The following is a 22909-nucleotide window of genomic DNA, read 5'->3' as shown; positions in this document are numbered from 1 at the left end:
ACTTTAATTCGTGCTAGGCCCAGCATGCCGGTGTAGGTGTAATCATATCTATTTAAATTACTGGTCAGTTTTGGCCGACGACAATGATAATCTCCGATGCCATAGGACAGGAGGATGGGATGATTCCGAGGTGATTAAACTATTGGCCAAAACAAAGTGACACTTCTTTAACATTATCAATGAAACGGTTAACCACATGATCCCATCACCGTATAGGGTGATTAGGCTATAGTAGCCTGGTTTCTGAAAGCTAGCGATCACCTTCAGGGTTTTCTGTACAAAATTTGACCAGGGATATTAATTTCAATGGGGCACAATACTCCGTCACAAATTATAGTGATCCTTTCAAGATGGGCACATGCATTTTTTATGAAAGGCATCATGCGAATGGTGGATGACTGCCTAGACTTTCATATCACTAATATGTTACTGTCCTCTTGACTTAATTAAACATGGTCCCCACTATTTTTGACAGGAAAATATCTCTATTTTAATGAGATACTTCACCGCCAGACAAAAAAAGGACGATGTAATTCAAAGTACGGTTCATGTAGTCATTTAACTCTCGCAAGACTCATTGTCTGCTTGCCCTCCTTTCTGATGTCAAGCTATGATTTGTACACAGCCTGACTGATAGTAAACAGGGTATTGTTAATAGCTAGAATGATTGAAGCTCAAATGTTCGTATGGCCTCTCTAACCCCAGTACAACGTTTAGCGCTGGCTCTGAAGAGGCCATTGGCAATTAATTTATGAGGTTAGTACATGGTAGGTATATGATTATGCACGGTGTATAAGTCCCTGAGTTAATGGGCTGTTTTTACACTGGACACTCTGGAAATAGATAATTATGCCATTGAGGGAGCCGAACCTTTGCAGCCCAAACCTTTTTTTGTTGGATTGAAATGTATGCAATTTTACATATATGTAATTTCTTAAAGCAAGCATTCCCTCCTATCCTACTGGGATTAGGCCTAATGACAGCAGTTAATTATATTAAGTGTAATTTTTTTTAAACAGTTCACGAACTGCAAATTATACTTAAAATCACTCCTTAATGATCTTAACAGTAATTAAATAGCTTAATATCTCAAGAAAAAGGAAAGAATATAACAAACATTGTTGAGATAAAGCACTTTTTCGGGAGTATAATTTCATTCCATGGATATGTATGTATGCTAGTGTTGATCATATCACATAATTATCATCGATTCGTTAGGTTGAAGTGGCTATCTAATACAACGACATGCTTCAATAAAATAAGTCTTTGGAGCACATTGTTCTGTTTGAAGGAGACTGTATGATAAAGTGTAGCTGGGCACCTATAACACTGACCAATTATGGATTAATATTGTTATAGCTAAAGAGATTGATGTACTTTGTGATAGAGACGGACCGAAAAGTAACTTTATTAACTGAACTGCCCATCTTGTAAAGGCAGTGTCTGTGTCTCTCTTTCTTTTTGAGATAGGGACAGTGTCATCTGCTTGTAAGCATATATAAATATTGTACTCAAAGGAATTCATTTCAGCCATCTTCTATGGATGTCAGTGGAACAAACCTGGCTGATAATGCCGAAAGTGGCGAGGCTGGTGAACATAGTAATAATCCCCCATGGCTAATATGTATTTCCTAGCGCTCAGCTCTGCGAACAAGAGAGATTCATAATATGTATTTGGCTCCCAATAATTAGGTATTTTTCCTTTTATTTAATGATTAGCTTTATTGTAAGGCCTGCACTTTTGAAGTGTAATGATACTTGACTCATGCTGCAAAGTCCTGTGTCATTCTTTTGCTTTGAAACCTTAATCTGCACAACGTTTAAAGTTGCCTCCCCTTTATGAGATCAAAGACCCCCGAGAAATGATTATTCAATCATAGGCTGTTACGTAAAACCACAAAAACGGTATTGTAAAAGTGTTTTTCTCACTCTAAAAAGGAAGGTTTTGAGGCTGTAGCGCCAACTTATTCACTGGGTATAATATTATGCATACTTCATTTGCATGTCATTTCATGTGGTTAAACTGTATTTATGTAAAGGAATTCATTCTATATTTTGTCTGCCAGGACATGCAGAAAGCCTTTGAGTAGGCTACTAGTACTAGATTACTAATTCATGGAGGGTTTGTAAGGTGGACACCTGTATCACTAACCTTCAATATCTACAGTATATCTTTCTTCTAAAATATACTGTATGCTTCCTTCATGTAGAGATACGCTTGACTGGTTGTCAATATCAAGCAGGTTCTGATTTAAGGGTTGTAAGTATATTTTTGACCTATCTCGTATCAGCTGTAAATGAGACCTAGTTGTGGTTGTGAGCGTACATCATCACTAATCACCTAGAAATATGTGTGGACAAGAAGAAGAGGAAGGGGGGGGAAAAAAACATGATTTATTTGATAGAAAGCCAGACCCCCTCTGCTTTTCTCACTTGTAATCATCTCCACATTTGCACGGGAAAAGCTAGCGATGGCTGTGTGGGTGTTGTTTTTACTTCATTAAAAACCAGGGTTTGTGAATCCCAGAGACCTCTCACGCCAGAGACGTGATTCAGCACTGAACCGTTTCAAAAAGACGTTGGTTGTGTCTGTTAAGACTGGAGTTGAGTCGAATGAGAAGAATGTTGGGAAGTGCCTCTGTGCCATGTTTGTGCTGTGTTTGTGCTGTGTTTGTGCTGTGTTTGTGCTGTGTTTGTGCTGTGTTTGTGCTGTGTTTGTGCTGTGTTTGTGCTGTGTTTGTGCTGTGCCGATGGGGATACCAGAGCGAAGTGGGTGGTGTGGCCCACCATGGCAGCCGCTAGCTATCTGCAGGGACCAGGCTGTACCGCTGCGGTAGCTGAGATTGTTCTGTGTGTAACAAAGCCAGTCTTACTGTAACTCTCCATGTCTGTCCCGTGTGTAATATGAGACATGACCTTCCAGGGAACACTTTTAATGGGATCCATCCATAGACGGGTGATGCTCCACAGCCCTCTGTGTGTGCCGATGCCTTCAAAATGAATGCGTTTACACAGTTAAGACAACAGCGCACACTTGTGTTTCTGCTGTCTTTGAGACATGCACATTCAATTGAAACATGATAACTTCCACCGGAGGGACTACAGCTGAATAGAGAAACAATGCTGCTTTTAGATATTTGCTAGTGAACTATCCACATTATGTGGATTTATAACAACACGGCATTTTCTATATTTTCAATGGGTAACGTTGCTTAATTAGATGCACAATTTTGTCATGCTTACAATGTTGACATGTAACTGTTGAGTCCAATCACGCACACACTATCTCTCCGGGGGACTGCTTGTATTGCTGACGTCTTTCAAGCGGAAGTTAGCCAGTGAGTGGACAGGAATGAAGTTTGTTGAGTTGAGTGTCTCCTCCGTCCTTCATTTAAGTGATCAGTGGAGCTTCAATCTGCTGTCTCCCCCGAGAGGGACTTTAATGGGGGGATACTTCATCTACTTCCTCTGGTGTCCTACGAAGGCATATCCTAATTAGCCCTGTGGTGAGATTGCATCACTGTTGACCTCTGTAGTGTCAGGCCCAATTGGGGATGACGTAGTGGAAGGCCGCACTTCCCCGTGTGGATGGGTGGATCGGGCAGACAAGTGGGTCAGACTCAGGACTGGTCAAAGTGACGATACATGGTATGGCAGTGATGCCATGACGGCGTTGACCCATTGGAGCCATGGTCAGGCAACCTCGTTTCCTGTCTGCCCATATACAGGGCATGCATACCCATAGGGTACATGAGTCAATGGTGTGCCAGCTTGATAAGGGTGATACGTTTGGTTCATGCCATCTCGCTGGACCTTCTATCGGCATAGGTTGTAATTGCAAGGGCAGTTTCTATTATAATGACCTTACAATGACTAGTGGATGAGATTTATATTCTATACTGTAACTCTGGTCATAGGTGGTATCGTAGTACTTCATAAATGGTTATCTTTTCTATCTTGTCAAAGGTATTATCTTCATGGTGATAAAAAAGCCTTCTTTAACCCCCTTCATTTACCCTGATTGAAGTGGATCATAGCTTTCACCTGGGTTCACCTGGTCAGTCTGTCGTGGTAAGAGCAGAGTTCCTAATGTTTTGTACGCTCAGTGTATATACAGTACAGAAAGTGAATCTGGTAAACGTCCAAAGCATCTTCAATTTGTCAGAACAACAGTCTTTCTGCAAGACAACGACACTCACTCCATGTCGATAGGATACAGGCTATCCATGAATTCTGGGAATTGAGTTGTCAGAAATAGAATCGGAGCACCGTACAACCAACCGAGTCTGATCGCTCCGAGTAAAAGTGTGCTGAGCACTCGAATAGTCTCGAGAATAATGAACTTGAAAAGATCCTCTTAATTTTCTTTCTGTTATGTCTCAGAAGGGAGACCCAGAAGAATTTAGAATTCCAGTCAGAGGTAGGCAATGATTAGACTGCTATGCCCAATTCTTCCAACATTCATCTCCCATTCCTTTAATATGTAAATCGTAGGTATGCAAAGATCTGATGCTTTTATTTAAGAGGTATGTCCTCAGGCGATAGTAGTATGCTTCTAGGGAGAGCTCTGTGCCGCTATGAAATAAATAGCTGTTGAAAGGATCACATGAGTTTGGATCTTCGAAGATGAAAAGCTAATTGACATGAATAATTTATTGTGATGCAATATGTTATAGAAATCAAACAGTGGGGAGAAAAATAAAGCAGAGTTCAAATATATTTCATAATATTAGAATATTCATACGAACTGATTTCGTCTGGATTTCCTTAGTGATGCCGATGTAAGATAGGAAGGGTGCAACAGAAGCCGGTCTGACTTTTTTTGTGTCAAATAGAATGTCTGCATTGTAGAATATATACTGCAGATGTATTATGGACATTTTCTGAAATTACAACGAGGAATTATACATGTAGCTCCTTTAATTATATGACCGCTTGCTATAAGCAGCCGTAAGAACCCATAGTTATTTAGAACATGCTTCATTGAGAGGGGTAGAGGGATGCTACAGTTCAACCTTGAGGTTCATCCTTTGTTAAAAACTTGATCTTCTCACTTCCCATAAATGACATTTATAGCGTCATTAACATGTAGGTTTTGCACGCACGCACGCACGCACGCACGCACGCACGCACGCACGCACGCACGCACGCACGCACGCACACACACACACACACACACACACACACACACACACACACACACACACACACAGACACACACATACACTGCATGGATCCCACTGTAGTGGACGGTCAGCAGGCTAATGATGTATGGAGGCAAATTCCATATCTCTGTTGGCATTGTTCGGCCTGAAGTGTTCCACCCAGACGGAGGCCTGTTGGATTTTAGTACCACACAAAGGCTTCTCTTATTACACTGAACTTTTGACAGCGCGGGTTGTGGTCTGCAGTGGGTGAATACTTGACATTTCGGTGTGCTGATCTACTCTACTTTCATTTGTTGCTGTACCGTATATATATATTATTATTTCAAATGTTATTATTATCTATTTGTATTGTTTTATTTCACTTTGTACCCTGTATTTATATCTGCAACCCTGTACATGTGAATATTGAACTCTCTAATCTCTCCTTCCTTCCTATATCTCTCGATGCATGCCTTGCACCGTCTGTACTGCTCCCTATCCCCCAATGAGCTTTGTGTAAAACAGGCCTGCAGATTCTGTGTGTATCCTAACCTTTACTGAATATTTGTACAATAAATGCTGCTCCAAGGTCTTCTTGTGTCATGGAATTTCGTATGCATTATTGTGAAGACAGACATGTTATACAGTTTGTAGGGAAGGTTATTCTGATAATCTTGTTCCATGCTTTATTTTGCATTTATCAAGGTCTTGCACAGCATGAGTATTCCCCTTTTTTCACCTAAAGGTTTGTATACCTAAGCTTATTGTAATTCACCAAATGATCCTGTATGGTTTGGTGAAGTGTGACACGGGAATGTGTGAGACACGGGAATATCTGAGTCATTCGCTTATACTGTTTATCAAATAAAATGGCTCTCACACCTAGACAATGGCACGTGTAGAGCTCACCGTAACCTCTTGAAGTTAATCCAGGTTGAAGCTATACAATCTCAAACACACTCGTAGTTATTTCATGTGCTGAGAAACTGAAACTCCAAAACGAGATATGAAATTCGGGCATATGCAGCCTAATAAGACCTTTCCACCGGACGACATTGAGTAGTCAAATGTTGGAATGAAAAGAAAGCCTGAACCTTTGAATAAAGAACTACATTCTTATTGAGGAGGTGAGGGGCTGACAATGACTACCCCTCGCTCCGAGTTGAGCCTGCGAGAGAGCCAGACTTGTTCATCCCTTGTTATACTGTTAATGTGTGTGATTTAAGGGGAATTATGCACATCTCAATGTGCCTATAAATGATATTATTCATGCACAGGTGCTGCTCTAAGCGGCTTCTGAATGATAATTAAGATAATCTTTTCTTTCTCTCTCTCTCTGTCTCTCTATCTCTCTCTCTCTCTCTCTCTCTCTCTCTCTCTCCTTTCTCACGGATCCACTTTGTTCTGCGATAGCTCCTGTGTCAATACCTCGCAAGACGTACGGCGGGCCTTTCCCTCAGCCATTGTCTGATTCTTTTTTAGTACAAAACCTCCACTAACAAGTGAGACCACATTTATGTTTTCCCCAGAGCCTCACTGTATTCTAAGAAATATGTGCCAAGTTGAATTAAAGTCACCAAAAAAATGTGCGACTGAAAACTTGGTGAGAACGTTCCCCGGGGAATTGAGGAGAAGATGAAGTAGTTTAAATTCTATAACATGAATATAAAGACATTAAAACACTTTGCATATGATAATCTTTTTTCTTGGAAAAATGAATATTATTCCATTTTGAATGGTTTCCAGTGTTTGTGGATATTTTCCCAGTCATTCAAGCAAGACGTTAAGAAGACTTTGAACATAGTGAATGGAGATCAACTCTTATTTTTGTCTCACTTTAGGGGCATGACAACTGTTTTGTGGGTTACTATTCCGGGTTTCTATTCCAAGTTTGGAGTTAGAGCACAATATTTTGAAAAGGAAAGTTTGAGCAGCGTCTCTTGTTGTTGATCACCATAAGTCGTAATTGCCAATGGCGGCGACACGGTGTATGGAGGTACTAACTTGACTGGGAGGGAACAGTCTTCTTTATTGGGACATCATGAATTCAAGGATGGCCAGTAAACTCATGCATTTCTTTCCCCCAGTGAACATCTGGCACATTTGAATAACCAGAGATTAGTTACAGAAATAGAGCCATGGCCGACAAAACAGTAATTTCCACAGTAACGAATAGATGCCGTAGTGTCCCGTTATCTATTTTATTTGATGTAATCTACCGTAAGGTGAAATAGAGGGATACATGACCTTTTCATAAGTTAAGCCAACTTAATTTAGCCTACCAACTGAACTTGTGTTTCGTCCTTGTTTGGTCTGTTTTGGAATCCTAAGACTGTTTGGTAGAGGGAGAGAGGGATACCGGCTGGCTGCTGAGGAAAACAGTGAGTGATGATTACCGTTGCTTATAGAGTGCCTATCCAGTTGTATCATCTTAGCACAGCTCCTTGTTTACAAGAGTCATTTTCAGAGGAAGGCCATATTTAATTCAGTTTTCCTTTGTGTGCAAATGAGTTGTTATGTTTTGTCTTTGGTGTAGTTTGATTTGTTCGGTGTTTTGATGTGATTCTTTTTGGTGACCACATGTTGTCTGGCTAGCTAAGGAAACAGTAAGGCTGGATGGTTGGATGGCTGGATGGTTGGTTCTCCAGCTGGCTTACATTCCCAGGCTACTGTCACATCCTATGGCCCTCAAATTAGCACAGTTCTAAACACACAACACACAACACACGACAAAACATTTACACTGTTCCTTTACCGTATGGACTGTTACACAGAACGTCGACTAGCAATCATTAGAAGCAGTACCAATTTGATACAATTTCAGGATTTCCGTTAATTGTGTAATATCAATACATTCTCCAAAAGCATCACATTCAAATACATTGTCTTTGTAAACGGATCCAGTTAAAATGATGTCTTCGTTTTTAAAACACATAGAAGCAAGGACGGAATTAGAGTAACAATAGTTCTCTCTAAAACCTTCCCTTCGAAATGACACTAAATGATATATATTTAAACCATGCCTTGTGGCTATGGCATGCCCTGAAATGTCTTTAATAAGGATCGGGGGGTGTTAATGGCTGGTACAGCTCCAGTTTTAAATTAGAAATAACCCAGCAGAACTCTTGACTTATAAAAAAGGTTAGAATTAAATACAATTCATTAATCTCAATTTCCGGTTCTGAATGCGTATGGATCTGAGAGTAGTTAGGAAACAGATTATTTGATTTGATTTGAATTGTACTCCCATAGAAACCCATAGTACAACGACAAAGCAAGTGCTATACATTTTGCAATAGCAAACTCATTTGGATTCTCTTTCTTGTCTCAGCGTGAAACTAATTTTGTACAACCTCTTTATGTTTTAATCTGATTATAACCATAGGAGCTGATAGGTATCTCTAGTTATATTTGTTATCTGTTTCCTATTTAGAGTACGGTAGTTACTGATTGTACGTAGTTTGTGCGAGCCATTTTTGAATGGTCACAGGTGTAGAATTGTTGCCCGAGGGGGACACTCCTTAATGAGCAGCAAATCACAATGGAATTTGCAGCGTTCAGCGGAGAAGAGAACTCTGAAATACCCAGTACCCAATTAAGTTATTTCACACCTGACAACAAAACATTCTGAAAAGTTTTACATCTCAGATGAGGGTGTGTGATAAGGGTTTTCCTCCTGCACCTGTTATTCTATATCATAAAAAAATGATCATCAGAATGCTTGATAAGATGAAGACCAGCCACATTGAAGTAAATGTGCAACTAGGATTATCTTTTAGCAAGGCCAAAGATCAAGATCAAAATACATTCGATAGAGTACAAAAGCACCTGGATAGGAAATTCGTTCCTTCACCAAAAGTCTTTGTTCCTTCAGCGAACCTCAGTCAATTGAGTTCTTAAGTCACTGGGTCTCAACCTTAACCATACAGGATGTCTCAGACTATTCTTGGCAGGAAAAGGTAAAAATAGAGAAGCTTCATCTGGTTTCAGTTTATGGACTACTTTACTTTTTCTTTTGTACGTGGGTCCTGGGCCTTTTGATTGAAGCTCAAACGGACCAGGAAGTGGAAATAATCCCTATTCTGAAGATGTACAGTGACGTGATTGTGTGGCAGTAGGAACGGCTCGTGGGCTCACCACATTAAAGGGCCTTGCAGAGCTACAGACGAGCAGGGACTGGGTTAAGTTAGGAAGACCGAGGAGCTTCAAAGACTCATAGGTTCGCCTTTCACATTGGAAGGGACTAGAGGTGCAGTTTATTAATAGCATTCATCATACTGTAGAGTTTTTTTTTTTGGGGGGGGGGGGTAACCCTTTCCTTTGTTCTTTAATTGCCATGATATGTTGGCTGGTCGATGGAGGAAAAGCGAGATACTTTGTTAAAGCTGAAGAGCAATAAATTATACTTTGATCGGCTATCAGGGAAACAGAGTTCGGGACAGGCATCTTGTCTGATTATAGTTGTTCATGTGCGAAAGAATAGTAGACTGCAGAGATTCAAAAATTCAAATCATTGTGTATGATATTGTTTTTGGGCAGTTGTGTTACTTGTTCGTTTTGCTAAGTGTAAAGCCGGCATTGTTGGATCTGGTTTTAGCAAAATGTGGTGGACTCCCTTTGACTTTCATTCCAAAAACCTCAGGACTTCTTTTGCATACCCCTATTCCTCTAGCGGAAGGATAGCCAGTCAATTCTTTCGCTCCACCTTTTCCTTTCCAGTGTAAGTACAGTAGCCTACGCAAAATAACCTTGGAGATGTTTTCCTTATGAGGTAGCTCCAGATGTAGTGACCTTAGAATCACATGTAGACGGCCTACATTAGCCTAGATACCATGTGTTCTATAATGTCAACAATCTTAGGCAGACACTTCTAATTACTTACGTAATTCTCCACTTTTTTCTTTTTTAAATAAGTATTACTGAAACATGAAAACACTCAATTATTATAATAATATTGCGGCTTTCAAGTTGTCATTTTATCCTTTGTGATTCAAAAGTTCATCAGTATTTCAGAGGCTGATTAGCATATTATTATGTGAGTGGTGCCCATCATTCTTCTGCTGTACATATCTCGCTTTTCTCCCTTGTTTTAGAGAAAATTACCATTTAACTGCAGTAATTCTTTTCAGTAGACTCTTTCCAATTGGTATTCATGGTCTTTGGAATGGGATGGGCTTGTACTCTGTATACAATCCACCACTGTAAATCCTTGTCAATCCAAAGTCAGTGTTCCATGTTATCAAGCTAACAATAACAAATACACAGCACAAAAGAACCCTAATGAAAATGTCATAATTGACTGTGTTTAGGGGGACTCGATCGTCAGTTCTGGCTTGATTTGAAGACATAATCTGTCTTTGGCTAATGCCAGACCTCTTTACTAGTGGGTACACATGTTAATAAAGTCATAACCTCTTAGCTTGTTATGCTCATCTAATGTACTTGTAATGATTAGGTTATGAAAGAAGCCGTGCTTTATCATTGTGTTGCACAAGAGTTGACAAATCTTAAGACCTTCAACTGGAAATAATTAGTATCTATTTAAATACTGAATACTGAGCATAGTACTGAGGCAGAGCTAAGCCTGTTAGCTAACAAATGTGGTGACAATTAAACTATTTATCCCCCCTACTGTTAGCTATGGCTTTATCACCTGAAAATTGATTACAATTCTAGGGATTGCAGTATTGGTTGACCACCAAGTTGCCAAATCTCTGCAAACATAATGAAAAAAAGGCCCTTTAACATTTTAATTCAAACAATTGAGAAACACTCTAGTTATTTTTTTGGTCTTTTGATTTTTGTTAATTGTTTCCATGCCAGAACCCAAAGTATCTCAGGGTTTGTAGATCCCATATGAAAACCTGTGCAGACGACAGTGCTAAAATTAGTTCAGGCAGGCAGGCTGCTTATCGGAATGTATTTTTTTCTTCCTCTCCTCTTTAATTTCTTCACGTAGTGTAACATTAAAAATCAGGTCAACCTTTAAGATTTAGGAGAGAAAAAAATTAATGGTGTGCTATTTTTATGCAGTAGAAAGACTGTTAATTTGGTATGACCTTAGTCAAAGGCGGTGAAACAACAAACTCTTTTTACTTCTTCTTCTCAAGACCAAACCCCTGGTCTCCCATGTCGCTTTCGAAATGAATTGACATGAGTAGCAGGCCTGTGCCAACGTTTCTCCAAGTCTTATCTGCAAAACTCAATACATAGGATTGCCTTCTCTCATCAGTATATGAGAGGCTCTCTGAAAATAATGCTCTTTCATCTAATTTCATAGCATATTGTTTTGATTAGCATATGTATTACTTGATTGAAAATATTTGAAACTGTAAATACCCTTCAGCCTCTCAGTACTGAGAATATTTAGCCCAATGAATCTAACCATGCATATGTATTGCTATTCCTAAATCTTCTGTGTGCCGATGTCACAGATAGAACTCTTTCCACAGATTTCATTTAAAATGTTTGGTCACCATGGAACCTTTGAAACCGATCGTGAAGGTTATCGTTCCTTTGAGACTCTTTGTCCCTTTAGACTTTGTCATAGGAAAACTGAGGTGCGTTCCACCCTTTTCCACCGTTTTCTCCGTGCATTAGAGCTCACCAACGAGGTCCCACTGGGACTTCCCTTGACGAGATCAAAACTTTTCACAGGCGAGACCTCGGTGATTCGTCGTTCAGAGGCCTCCATTGAAGCGTCCCCACAGGGTATTTTGTGTGTGTGTGTGTTGCAGAGGGAGCTGAGGCCTTGAGGGGTGAAGGTGAATGTTTGGAGCAAGTGACAGAACTTCAACACTTTGTCTTTTGTTCCAGGTTGTTTCTCGCCAGGCCCGTCGGCCTCAACCTGCCTGAACCACATCGCCTCTGACCTGACCTAGCCCTGCATGACAGAAAGAGAGAGAGAAAAGGGAAAGCTAAAAAAAATAAAGAAGAAAAAGAGCAAGGATATGGGTATTCAATGCAAACAAAACTAGGTCGATGTCATCCTACATCTCATTTTCTACATAGGCGTGTAAGCAACCTTGATGTACACACCGTGGATCAGCCTATTCAGTTAAAACTCAGGATTAAGCATTGGTTACTTGATATGTATTCAACATATAACCATTTATATGTAAGTTGCTCCTATTCGCATATATATTACTTTATCTCCATTACCTGTTCCATTTGGACCCCTTTTTGTGTGATTTTTTTCTCTCCATTTTCCCCCAGGGTCATGAACCTAGTCACATTTTTAAAATGTTATTGGAATGTTAGGAGAAAAGACCCTAACCATGAGGTGGGCCTCATCCTAACATCACAGCAATGTGCTTGTTATGTACTAGGGCGGTGAATCTCACACATGCATAGCCAAGGGTCACTGTTGTTAATGAGGTGTGTATGTGTGTGCCCCATGGGTAATGAATGGGAGGGAGGGAGAGCCATGCCATGCCAGACAGATTTAGACCAGGGGGGCACAGGCCTTGTCTTATCTCTGTGCTTAGCCCAGCAGAAATTAAACAGCCTATAGGTTGGTTGCCTGGCACCACGGTACCATACAACAATGCAAAACATAAACAATAGGCTAAAACACTTTACAGTTGCTTCTGTGGTCCCTAAGAGATCCATGCACTTCAATCTCACATAATGTCTACGCGTTAATAAGCATCCTCTTTGAGAGATACAAGCCCATTGTTGAGTGAAGACAGTTAATTACTATGACAGCTCAAAGTGGGGCTGTCTGTCTCTCTTCTTCAGAAAGAGCAGGATTATTCACCGCACTGATAAGAATTAATATGCAAGAAGACGAATGTCGTGAGAAATATTGTTATTTTTCCAATGGACAGAATTGTTATTCTCCTAAATGATACAGTCAATCTATCTTTGTTTGTTTATTTAACCCTGTTAAATACTGTATGGCAGCACTTTTGGACTCTTTGAGTGAACTGTTTAAGTCAATGGGTGATTAAAATAGGCCTTATTGGACTTGAATTGCCATCGCTATGATTTGTGTTTATAATCTCAAACAAATAAGCTTTCATTTAGTAGTGGTAAACAAACGTTATTTACAGTCTGTGTTCCATTTCAGAAAATAAACTGTGGAATAGATCTGTGACAAAGACATGAAGTTATGCTTAACCATAGCCCAAAAAAGTCTACACACACTAGAATTACCCTACTGTAATTAAAATATTTGTTTGTTATGAAAGTATAGTATTTACAGTCTTAATAACTTATTGCAGACAGTGTTGGGTGTTTCTCTCGAAGATGCTCTTCATAGTGTCATGGGAGTATAATGACAGATCCCAGTGTAAACCAGAGAACTATAGTTGCACTGTTGCAGGGATCAGAAACTCACCCCTGCTGTTTGTGTCCTCAACCATTTAATCAAACTGGCATTAGTTTGGTACTGTAGCTTAAACTTTGCTTACCTCTGAATTTGGAAGCTGGGAAACTCTTCATTTTGTGCTCAGGAGATCTGAATTCATCCCAGAGACTCAGCAAGTAAAAGGATCATCAGGACAGATGGGAAATGGGCTTTGAGCAATACTCTTTTTTTTCCACCACCTTGCTATTCACACGGATACAGTGCAATCCAATTCAGGCTCATAGGCCGTCACACCTGTCTAGAAGCTGGAGACAGGACTAACAAAGAAGATGAGGGAGGCGGAAAACCTCTTTTAAACTCTGCTATATAAAAAACTGGAATGGCCTGAATGTTAACGTAATGTTCCACAACACATATTTCTGCAGTTTAATTAATTACAAGTTCATCAATAACAATGCAGTGTTGTGTTATTTTAGTAGTCTTCCTTTTCTAATCTCACACTTTTACTATGCATTGGGAAAGACTGATTCTGTTTCCTAAAACATGTAATGTACCCATTGCACGGACAATGTTTTCTGATCATGTATATTGTTCATTTCTCCTTTTTCACTCCAACTTTGTGGCAGATGTGCGGTTCTAACTTGGAGTCAACACCGAATGAGTCCCTCCACCCACCACCCTCACAGTGCTCATTCCAGACTGAGACCACAGGCCTACAGAGTTGAAATGGCTCATACCATAGAGTTAGTTAGAGGACCCAAACATGTTACAGTGGCAAGAAAAATGACGTGAACCCTTTGTAATTACCTGGACTTCTGCATAAATTGGTCATAAAATTTGATCTGATCTTCATCTAAGTCACAACAATAGACAAACTCAGTCTGCTTAAACGAATAACACACACACACAATTATACGTTTTCATGTCTTTATTTAACACACCGTGTAAACATTCACTGTGCAGGTTGGAAAAAGTATGTGAACCCTTGGTTTTAATAACAGGTTGACCCTACTTTGGCAGCAATAACCTCAATCAAACGTTTTCAGGTCAGGAAGAATTTTGGACCATTCCTCTTTACAAAACTGTTTCAGTTCAGCAATATTATTGGGATGCCTGGTGTGAATCGCTCTCTTGAGGTGCCACAGCATCTCAATCGGGTTGAGGTCAGGACTCTGACTGGGTCACTCCAGAAGGCGTATTTTCTTCTGTTGATGATTTACTTCTGTGTTTTGGGTCGTTGTCCTGTTGCATCACACAACTTCTGTTGAGCTTCAATTGGCGGACAGATAGCCTTACATTCTCCTGCAAAATGTCTTGATAAACTTGGGAATTCATTTTTCTGTCGATGATAGCAAGCTGTCCAGGCCCTGAGGCAGTAAAGCAGCTCCAAACCATGATGCTCCCTTCACCAGACTTTACAGTTGGGATGAGGTTTTTATGTTGGTGTTTTGTGCCTTTTTTTCCCACACATACAGTAGTGGTGTGTGTTCCTTCTGAACAACTCAACTTTAGTTTCATCTGTCCACAGAATATTTTGCCAGAAGCGCTGTGGAACATCCAGATGCTCTTTTGCGAACTTCAGACGTGCAGCAATGTTTTTTTTGGACAGCAGTGGCTTCTTCCGCGGTGTCCTCCCATGAACACCATTCTTGTTTAGTGTTTTACGTATAGTAGACTCGTAAACAGAGATGTTAGCATGTTCCAGAGATTTCTTTAAGTCTTTAGCTGACACTCTAAGATTCTTCTTAACCTCATTGAGCATTCTGTGCTGTGCTCTTGCAGTCATCTTTGCAGGACGGCCACTCCTAGGGAGAGTAGTAACAGTGCTGAACTTTCTCCATATATAGACTATTTGTCTTATCGTGGATTGATGAATATCAAGGCTTTTAGAGATACTTTTGTAACCCTTTCCAGCGTTATGCAAGTCAACAATTCTTAATCTTGGGTCTTCTGAGATCTCTTTTGTTAGAGGCATGGTTCACATCAGGCAAAACGTCTTGTGAATAGCAAACTCAAATTTTGTGAGTTTTTTTACAGGGCAAGGCAGCTCTAAACCACATCTCCAATCTCATCTGATTGATTGTACTCCAGGTTAGCTGACTCCTGACTCCAATTAGCTTTTGGAGAGGTCATTAGCCTAGGGGTTCACATACTTTTCCCAACCTACACTGTGAATGTTTAAATGATGTATTCAATAGAGAAAAGAAAACTATATGAATTTGTGTGTTGTTAGTTTAAGCAGACTGGGTTTGTCTGTTGTTGTGACTTAGATGTAGATCAGATCTAATTGTATGACCAATTTATGCAGAAATCCAGATAATTCCAAAGGGTTCACATGCATTTTCTTGCCACTGTATATGATGAGTCATCTAACTAACTCTATGGCTCATACATCCATGCAGTGTCAAGCCCTTTGCTTAACAATCACATTTCCCCAACGTTGTTTGGTTGGGTTGTTTCATCCTAACGACAGTCATTTTACTTCAAGGGATAACCATGCCTAATTAAAAAGCAGCATAGTTGTTTCTAATCCACCAAGTCAAGCCAAAACAAAGCCCCGGAAGAACAGGAGGACAGCCATGACAGTTCACCGACAGGCATACGATGATATTAAGTGTCGTAAGTGTTTATTAAGATGAGGTAAGTCAGCTTATTTATCCAACTGTAACGCAAATAATGCCTTTTAGGTCAGGTCAGGTCTGGACAGACATAACTGTGAGAAATAACAGCATTGTAGCTACATTCATCCTAGCTCAGCAACTTCTTGTTTTTCAGTTGTGTGTTCCATATAGCCCAGACTTTTGGCCACAGAGGGAAACTTCGGGCATTATGTAAACAGTATACGCATCTCGACGTTGTTCTAAGCAACAACCAGCAGTACGTTCTTGAAGCATCCTCCCTGAGGAGGAATGGTTGAGGCTGAAACTGAAGAGTAGGATGAGTTTAACTCAGTAGCTGTGTCATGAATAACTATTTTCCCATGTATTGTAGTATCACCAATTAAGCACCTAAACCGTCTGATTTTGGATTTTGAAAATAACGTATTGTCAGACAAAGATAAGAAGCATCATAAAATGTTTTTTGAGGGAGACTTTGTTTTCACGATATACAGTGCCAATGTTTCACTCTTCAGACAGAAACTGATCGTCACTGACCTTAAATGCAAGGCAGTGCTTGGGCAGGTCATCTTCACAAACATCTGAGATATGTTGTAGATGGAAGTGTGTTTGTGTACGTTTGTAAGCGTTTGTGTATGGTTATTTATGTAGCTGTGGTGAAATAGCTGAAAATCACGATGCAAGCTTGTTGCCCAGAGAGTTTTTCAGCTCATTTTCAAATGGTAATTTGCCTTATCCAAAGCAAACTCATAGAGTGTAAGTAAGTGATTATTTGCATGGCTGACAATCATTCAACATGCCTCCGGTCTTTTTCAAACTGCTCTAGATTGTCCAGTCTTTGAAAAAACACATCCTTGGAGAGACCAAAGGCAAAAATGTGAGATGACTTTAAATGCTCCTTTCTTTGAAGTATTCTTTCATTTGTCCCCCTCCATTACAAAAAAATAATCCTCAAATCAAAAGACATTTTATTTGTCACATGCGCCGAGTACAACAAGTGTAGACCTTACTGTGAAATGCTTACTTACATACGTAAATGCCAGCGTTATAATTTGTGACAAAAATATGCTGTTATCCTTATAGTCAGACAAATACCTATTTTTTCAATGTTATGTCACAGGACCACCATTTCAAAATATAAAACTTGCTTTCAGAGGAAGTTTTACACCTTAGTTCAATTCGATGTCAATATATCAGTCTGAAAGGATCTGAAATACGGGAATACCAAACTGTTTGAGCCCTTCATTTGGCATGCTCATTCATCAATCACTATTTAAGACATTGACAAGTGGTAATTTAATAAGGACTGACCTGAGCTAGCAGGAAGCCGGGCTGGCAGACAATACAAACTCATTTATCACTGTGGAAGCATGCTGGCATAGAGCTCATTTCTTGGTTTTCATTGTTGGGAGTTATGGGCTGGGGTTGACCTGTACCACGGCAATAGAGTGGATATACTACAGGATTATTCATGTGTACAGGTTATCTTGGATTGTTAGATATTGTTAGAGAGCGAAGGTAAGACTAGATTTTCTCATGTGCGATTCCAAATGAATGAATTAATTAATGTAGTTATTTGGAATGTTTGGGTTCAGGAATGTCTGAATTGGAACTAGTGTCTGTAACCATGGCAGCAGGCAGGATATCCTGTTTGAACCATTTCCCCATGCATGTGAAGCACAAAGGTATACCAAGGTACTTTATGCATTTAATATGATATTTTTTTGTGAATAATTTAGCAAATCAAGAAGCGCCTGCACCTCTGGGTTTTTATTCATGTCTGAAGGCAGAGTAGGCTGCTGATAACGAGACGAAACTGTGAGCTGGCATGAAAGTAGAATGGTAGAATGGAAGACGATGACAAGCCCAAGGAGTATTACAGTAGGTTATTACAGTCTAGATTCTGGCTATACAGTGCATTCTGAAAGTATTCAGACCACTTGACTTTTCCACATTTTTGTTTTGTTACAGCCTTATTCTAAAATGTATTAAATTGTGTTTTTTCCTCGTCTAAATTTACACACAATACCCCATACTGACAAAGCAAATCCTGTTTTTTAGATGTTTTTGTTGATGTGCCTTTGGCAGCGATTACAGCCTCGAGTCTTCTTGGGTATGACGCTACAAGCTTGACACATCTGTATTTGGGGAGTTCTTCAGGTGGGATGGGGAGCGTTGCTGCACAGCTATTTTCAGGTCTTTCCAGAGATGTTTGGTCGGGTTTAAGCCCGGACTCGAATTCAAGGACATTCAGAGACTTGTCCAAAAGCCAGTACTGCGTTGCCTTGGCTGTGTGCTTAGGGTTGTGGTCCTGTTTGAAGGGGAACCTTCGCCCCATTCTGAGGTCCTGAGCGCTGTGGAGCAGCTTTTCATCAAGGATCTCTCTGTAATTTGCTACGTTCATCTTTCCCTCGATCCTGACTAGTCTCTCAGTCCCTGCCGCTGAAAAACATTCCCAAAACGTGATGCTGCCACCACCATGCTTCACCGTAAGGATAGTGCCATGTTTCCTCCAGACGTGATGCTTGGCATTCAGGTCAAAGAGTTCAATCTTGGTTTCATCAGACCAGAGAATCTTGTTTCTCGTGGTCTGAGAGTCCTTTAGGTGGCTTTTGGCACACTCCAAGTGGGCTGTCATGTGCCTTTTACTGAGGAGTGGCTTCTCCCATCTCCACAGAGGAACTCTGGAGCTCTGTCAGAGAGAAGATCGGGTTCTTTGTCACCTGCTTGACCAAGGCCCATCTCCCCCGATTACTCAGTTTGGCCAGGCGGCCAGCTTAAGGAAGAGTCTTGGTGATTCCAAACTTCTTCCATTTAAGAATGATGGAAGCCACTGTGTTCTTGTGGACCTTCAATGCTGCCAAAAGGTTTTGGTACCCTTCCCCAGATCTGTGCCTCGACACAATCGCACTGCTTTGCTTTATCTTGGCCAGGTCGCAGTTGTAAATGAGACCTTGTTCTCAACTAACCTACCTGGTTAAATAAAGGTGAAATAAAATTAAAATAAAAACAATCCTGTCTTGGAGCAATACGGACCTCATGACTTGGTTTTTGCTCTGACATGTACTGTCAACTGTGGGACCGTATTTAGACAGGTGTGTAACCTTTCCAAATTATGTCCAATCAACTGAATTTACCACAAGAGGACTCCAATCAAGGTGTAGAAGTATTTCAAGGATGATCAATGGAAACAGTATTCACCTGAGCTCAATTTTAAGGCTCATAGCAAAGGGTCTGAATACTTATGTAAATAAGGTATTTATGTTTTTTTTTATACATTTGCAAAAAATTCCACAAACCTGTTTTCGCATTGTCATTGTCATTATAATCTACACATTATGTGTGTAGATTGATGAGGGGAAAAATGTATTTGATCAATTTCAGAATAGGTCTGTAACGTAACAAAATGTTGAAAAAGAGAAGGGGTCTGAATACTTTCCGTGTGCACTGTATGTTGTATCTCTCGATATGTGCCTTTATGGTCCATTGTTCTGCATCGCCTGTTGACATTCATGAATAAGGGACAACATCACGGTAGATGGCAGAAGGTGGAATGATTAATTTGGACATTTTCTGTCCTCTTAAACAAAACAATTGTAACAGTTTAATTGACTGAACAACTCCTTAGATGACTTTTAGCTCCCTATATAAGATGAAAAGTACACGTATGAACATGCCTGCTTCAGGCTGCTAACACCTCTGCTCTTTCTTCGATTGTGTACACTCTTTCTCCATTCATATCCAGGAGACTAAATTGCCTCAGGCGTAGCTCAAGGTGCTCCTGTGTAGACATTACCTTCATACATTACCATATCACTCCTCTATAGTCTGCTCTCTCTGTCAAAGGTAATTTTGCCATTTTAAAGCACGTTTAAATGTATTGTCATATATCCTGCCACTCAGTGAAAGATAGATAAAGGAAAGTATTACAGCTTTGTGATAATTTAATTCCCAGTGTGTGATTGCTGTACACTATACTGTATTCGCTCTATTTCGAAAATATGATCCTTTTATGTCATACAGTATTTAGTGTTACATATGCAAATGTACAAAAATATATACCATAAAGCCATATGAACATTTGCACATGTTTACTGTATTGTCTGGGGATACATACTGTAGATTCACCTTTTGCCCTTTGTCCAAAGGTCAGAGTTTGCTTACCTCTACACATACAGTAGCAGCCAGACTGTCATAGCATGACTCACTGTTACCAATACTATGTATAATGTAAAAATGTGTACATAATATGCATATTTCATTATCCTACCATGGTTTTCTCCAGAGACTAGACGGAACAAAAGTAGTGTTCATTATGGAAGTTGCTTTTTCCTTCTGTTTCTGAGTTTTTCTTTTCTCTTTCTCTCCCATCTCACAGGGGAACTGAAGGCAAACTGGAGTTCACCCAGCATATTTGGACCCTTTAAATAAGGACGCGAATCCTTTCACTTTTGTCAGACTGATCGTTCGGAGTTTGCCCACGGACACCGAGACGGGGCTTTCTGATCACGATGCCAGAAGAATCAGTAGGGAGGCAGTCCTTACGAGATGCCATTAGGACACAGTGGAGAGAGTGAACTGTGTTACGATGAGTCCCTGATACTCCTTGACTGCTGGGGTTGCCTGTAATGTAATGGCTGTAATGTGGATTTTAATGTGTTGTAATGATATGATTTTACATGCAACAAGAGTCTTGATGTTTTCTGTTTGGCTGGCTGGCTGGCTGGCTGGCTGGCTGGCTGGCTGGCAGAGGCTCGGCTGCACTTGAGCAAGGCGCCTTCACCTGTAGCATGACAGCGGTAATGAGGATGATGATGAGGTGGAGAAGTGACACCTCTGGTGTAATGACAGATTCGGTATCTCCCCTTCTAACCTGATAGTTCATTGAATAACCTTGTTTACTCTGCTCGGGCAGGCGTTTGTAGCTTTGTTCCATTGGGGTGCATAATGTGGCGTAGTCGACTGAAGTAGCGCGTTATTACAATGATGAGTCATGATCACTGAGAGTGGTCCGCAGCGTTTGACATCTAGGTTACATGCATTTTAGGTGCCCAAAGTGCAACCAGGCAGGCTCTCTGGTCAGTTTGAACACTAGATGTGAATGTTGAGCCCTGTCTCTGTCTGTGTTCTTGCCTGGCATCTCCTCTCTTCTCTTTCCCCCAAAGCCCAACTCTCGCCAGTCCAGTCCAGTGGAAATCAATGGCATTTTTTTTTATTAGTGGATGCCATGGGGAAGACTTGTGATTATTACCAATATAGGGAATTAGATCAAATGATTTTTAGACTTTGAAATGTGTGTTTAATCAAATTTGAGATAAAGCCATCAGTGAAATTGCAGTTGATTTATAAATAAGATAATTGGTGGGTGGCATTCCTCCTAAGTAGCTCTCACTGGCACGGAGAGCACCGTTTTATTGCTTAGTCAAACCTCCTCATTCAATTTTAAATTTGCCTATTGAGTGGAATTCTCTCCGGACATGCCAGACACTACTATCCGTAATACCTTTCTACAAGTACTTCCTTGTCTACTTTAGACGAGAGAGGTTTTGAGCAGTCAGAATTCTATCCTTTATTTTGAGCTCCAATTCATCACCACAAATCTCTCTTCCAGGCCTTTTCATTTGTCTGGTGTGGCTGTCACGCCCTGACCGTAGAGATCCTTTTTATGTCTCCATTTTGGTTGGTCAGGGCGTGAGTTTGGGTGGGCATTCTATGTCTGGTGTTCTATGTTGTCTATTTCTTTGTGTTTGGCCGTGTGTGGTTCTCAATCAGAGGCAGCTGTCTATCGTTGTCTCTGATTGAGAACCATACTTAGGTAGCCTGTTCCCACCTGTGTTTGTGGGTAGTTGTTTTCTGTTTTGTGTGTATACCTTACAGAACTGTTTAATTTCGTTCTCTCTCTTTGTTGTTTTTGTCATTTCAGTGTTCGGTTTATTTTATATCATTAAAATGAACACTTACCACGCTGCACCTTGGTCCTCTTCTCCTTCTCCCGACGAAAATCGTTACAGAACTACCCATCACCAAAGGACCAAGCAGCGTGGAAGGATGGACTCCTGGACATGGGAGGAAATATTGGACGGCAAGGGACCCTGGGCACAGCCGGGGGAGTATCGCCGTCCGAAAGAGGAGCTGGAGGCAGCTAGAGCAGAGCGGCGACACTATGAGGAATTGGCTCGAGGTAACGGGCACGAGAGGCAGCCCCAGATTTATTTTGGTGGGGGCCCACGGGGAGATTGGCGGACTCAGGTAGGAGACCTGAGCCAACTCCCCGTGCTTAACGTGGCGAGAGAGTGACTGGGCAGGCACCGTGTTATGCGGGGAAGCGCACAGTGTCCCCAGTGCGCACGCATAGCCCGGTGCGCTACATCGCAGCTCCTCGAATCGGGCTAGAGTGGGCATCGAGCCAGGAGGGATGATGCCGGCTCAGCGCATCTGGTCTCCAGTGCGTCTCCTCGGCCCGGGGTATACTACACCAGCCCTATGCACGGTGTCCCCGGTTCGCCAGCACTGCCCAGTGCGGCCTGTTCCAACTCCCCGCACTTGCCGGGCTACAGGGGGGATCCAGCCAGGACGAGTTGTGCTAGCTCTGCGCTCGAGACCGCCAGTGCGCCTCCACGGTCCAGTGCATCCGGTGCCTCGGCCAAGGACAAGGCCTCCTGCATGTCTCCCCAGCCTGGTGAGTTCTGTGCCTGTGCTAAGCTCTAACCCTCCTACATGTCTCCCCAGCCTGGTGAGTCCTATGTCTTCTCCCAGAGCCAGGCCTCCTGTGTGTATCTCCATTCCAGTGATGATCCATGGCACGAAGCCTCCAGTGATGATCCATGGCAAGA

Source organism: Salvelinus alpinus, chromosome 38 (genome assembly GCF_045679555.1).
Source record: "Salvelinus alpinus chromosome 38, SLU_Salpinus.1, whole genome shotgun sequence".
NCBI lineage: Eukaryota > Metazoa > Chordata > Actinopteri > Salmoniformes > Salmonidae > Salvelinus > Salvelinus alpinus.
Note: the sequence above shows the minus strand (reverse complement) of the source record.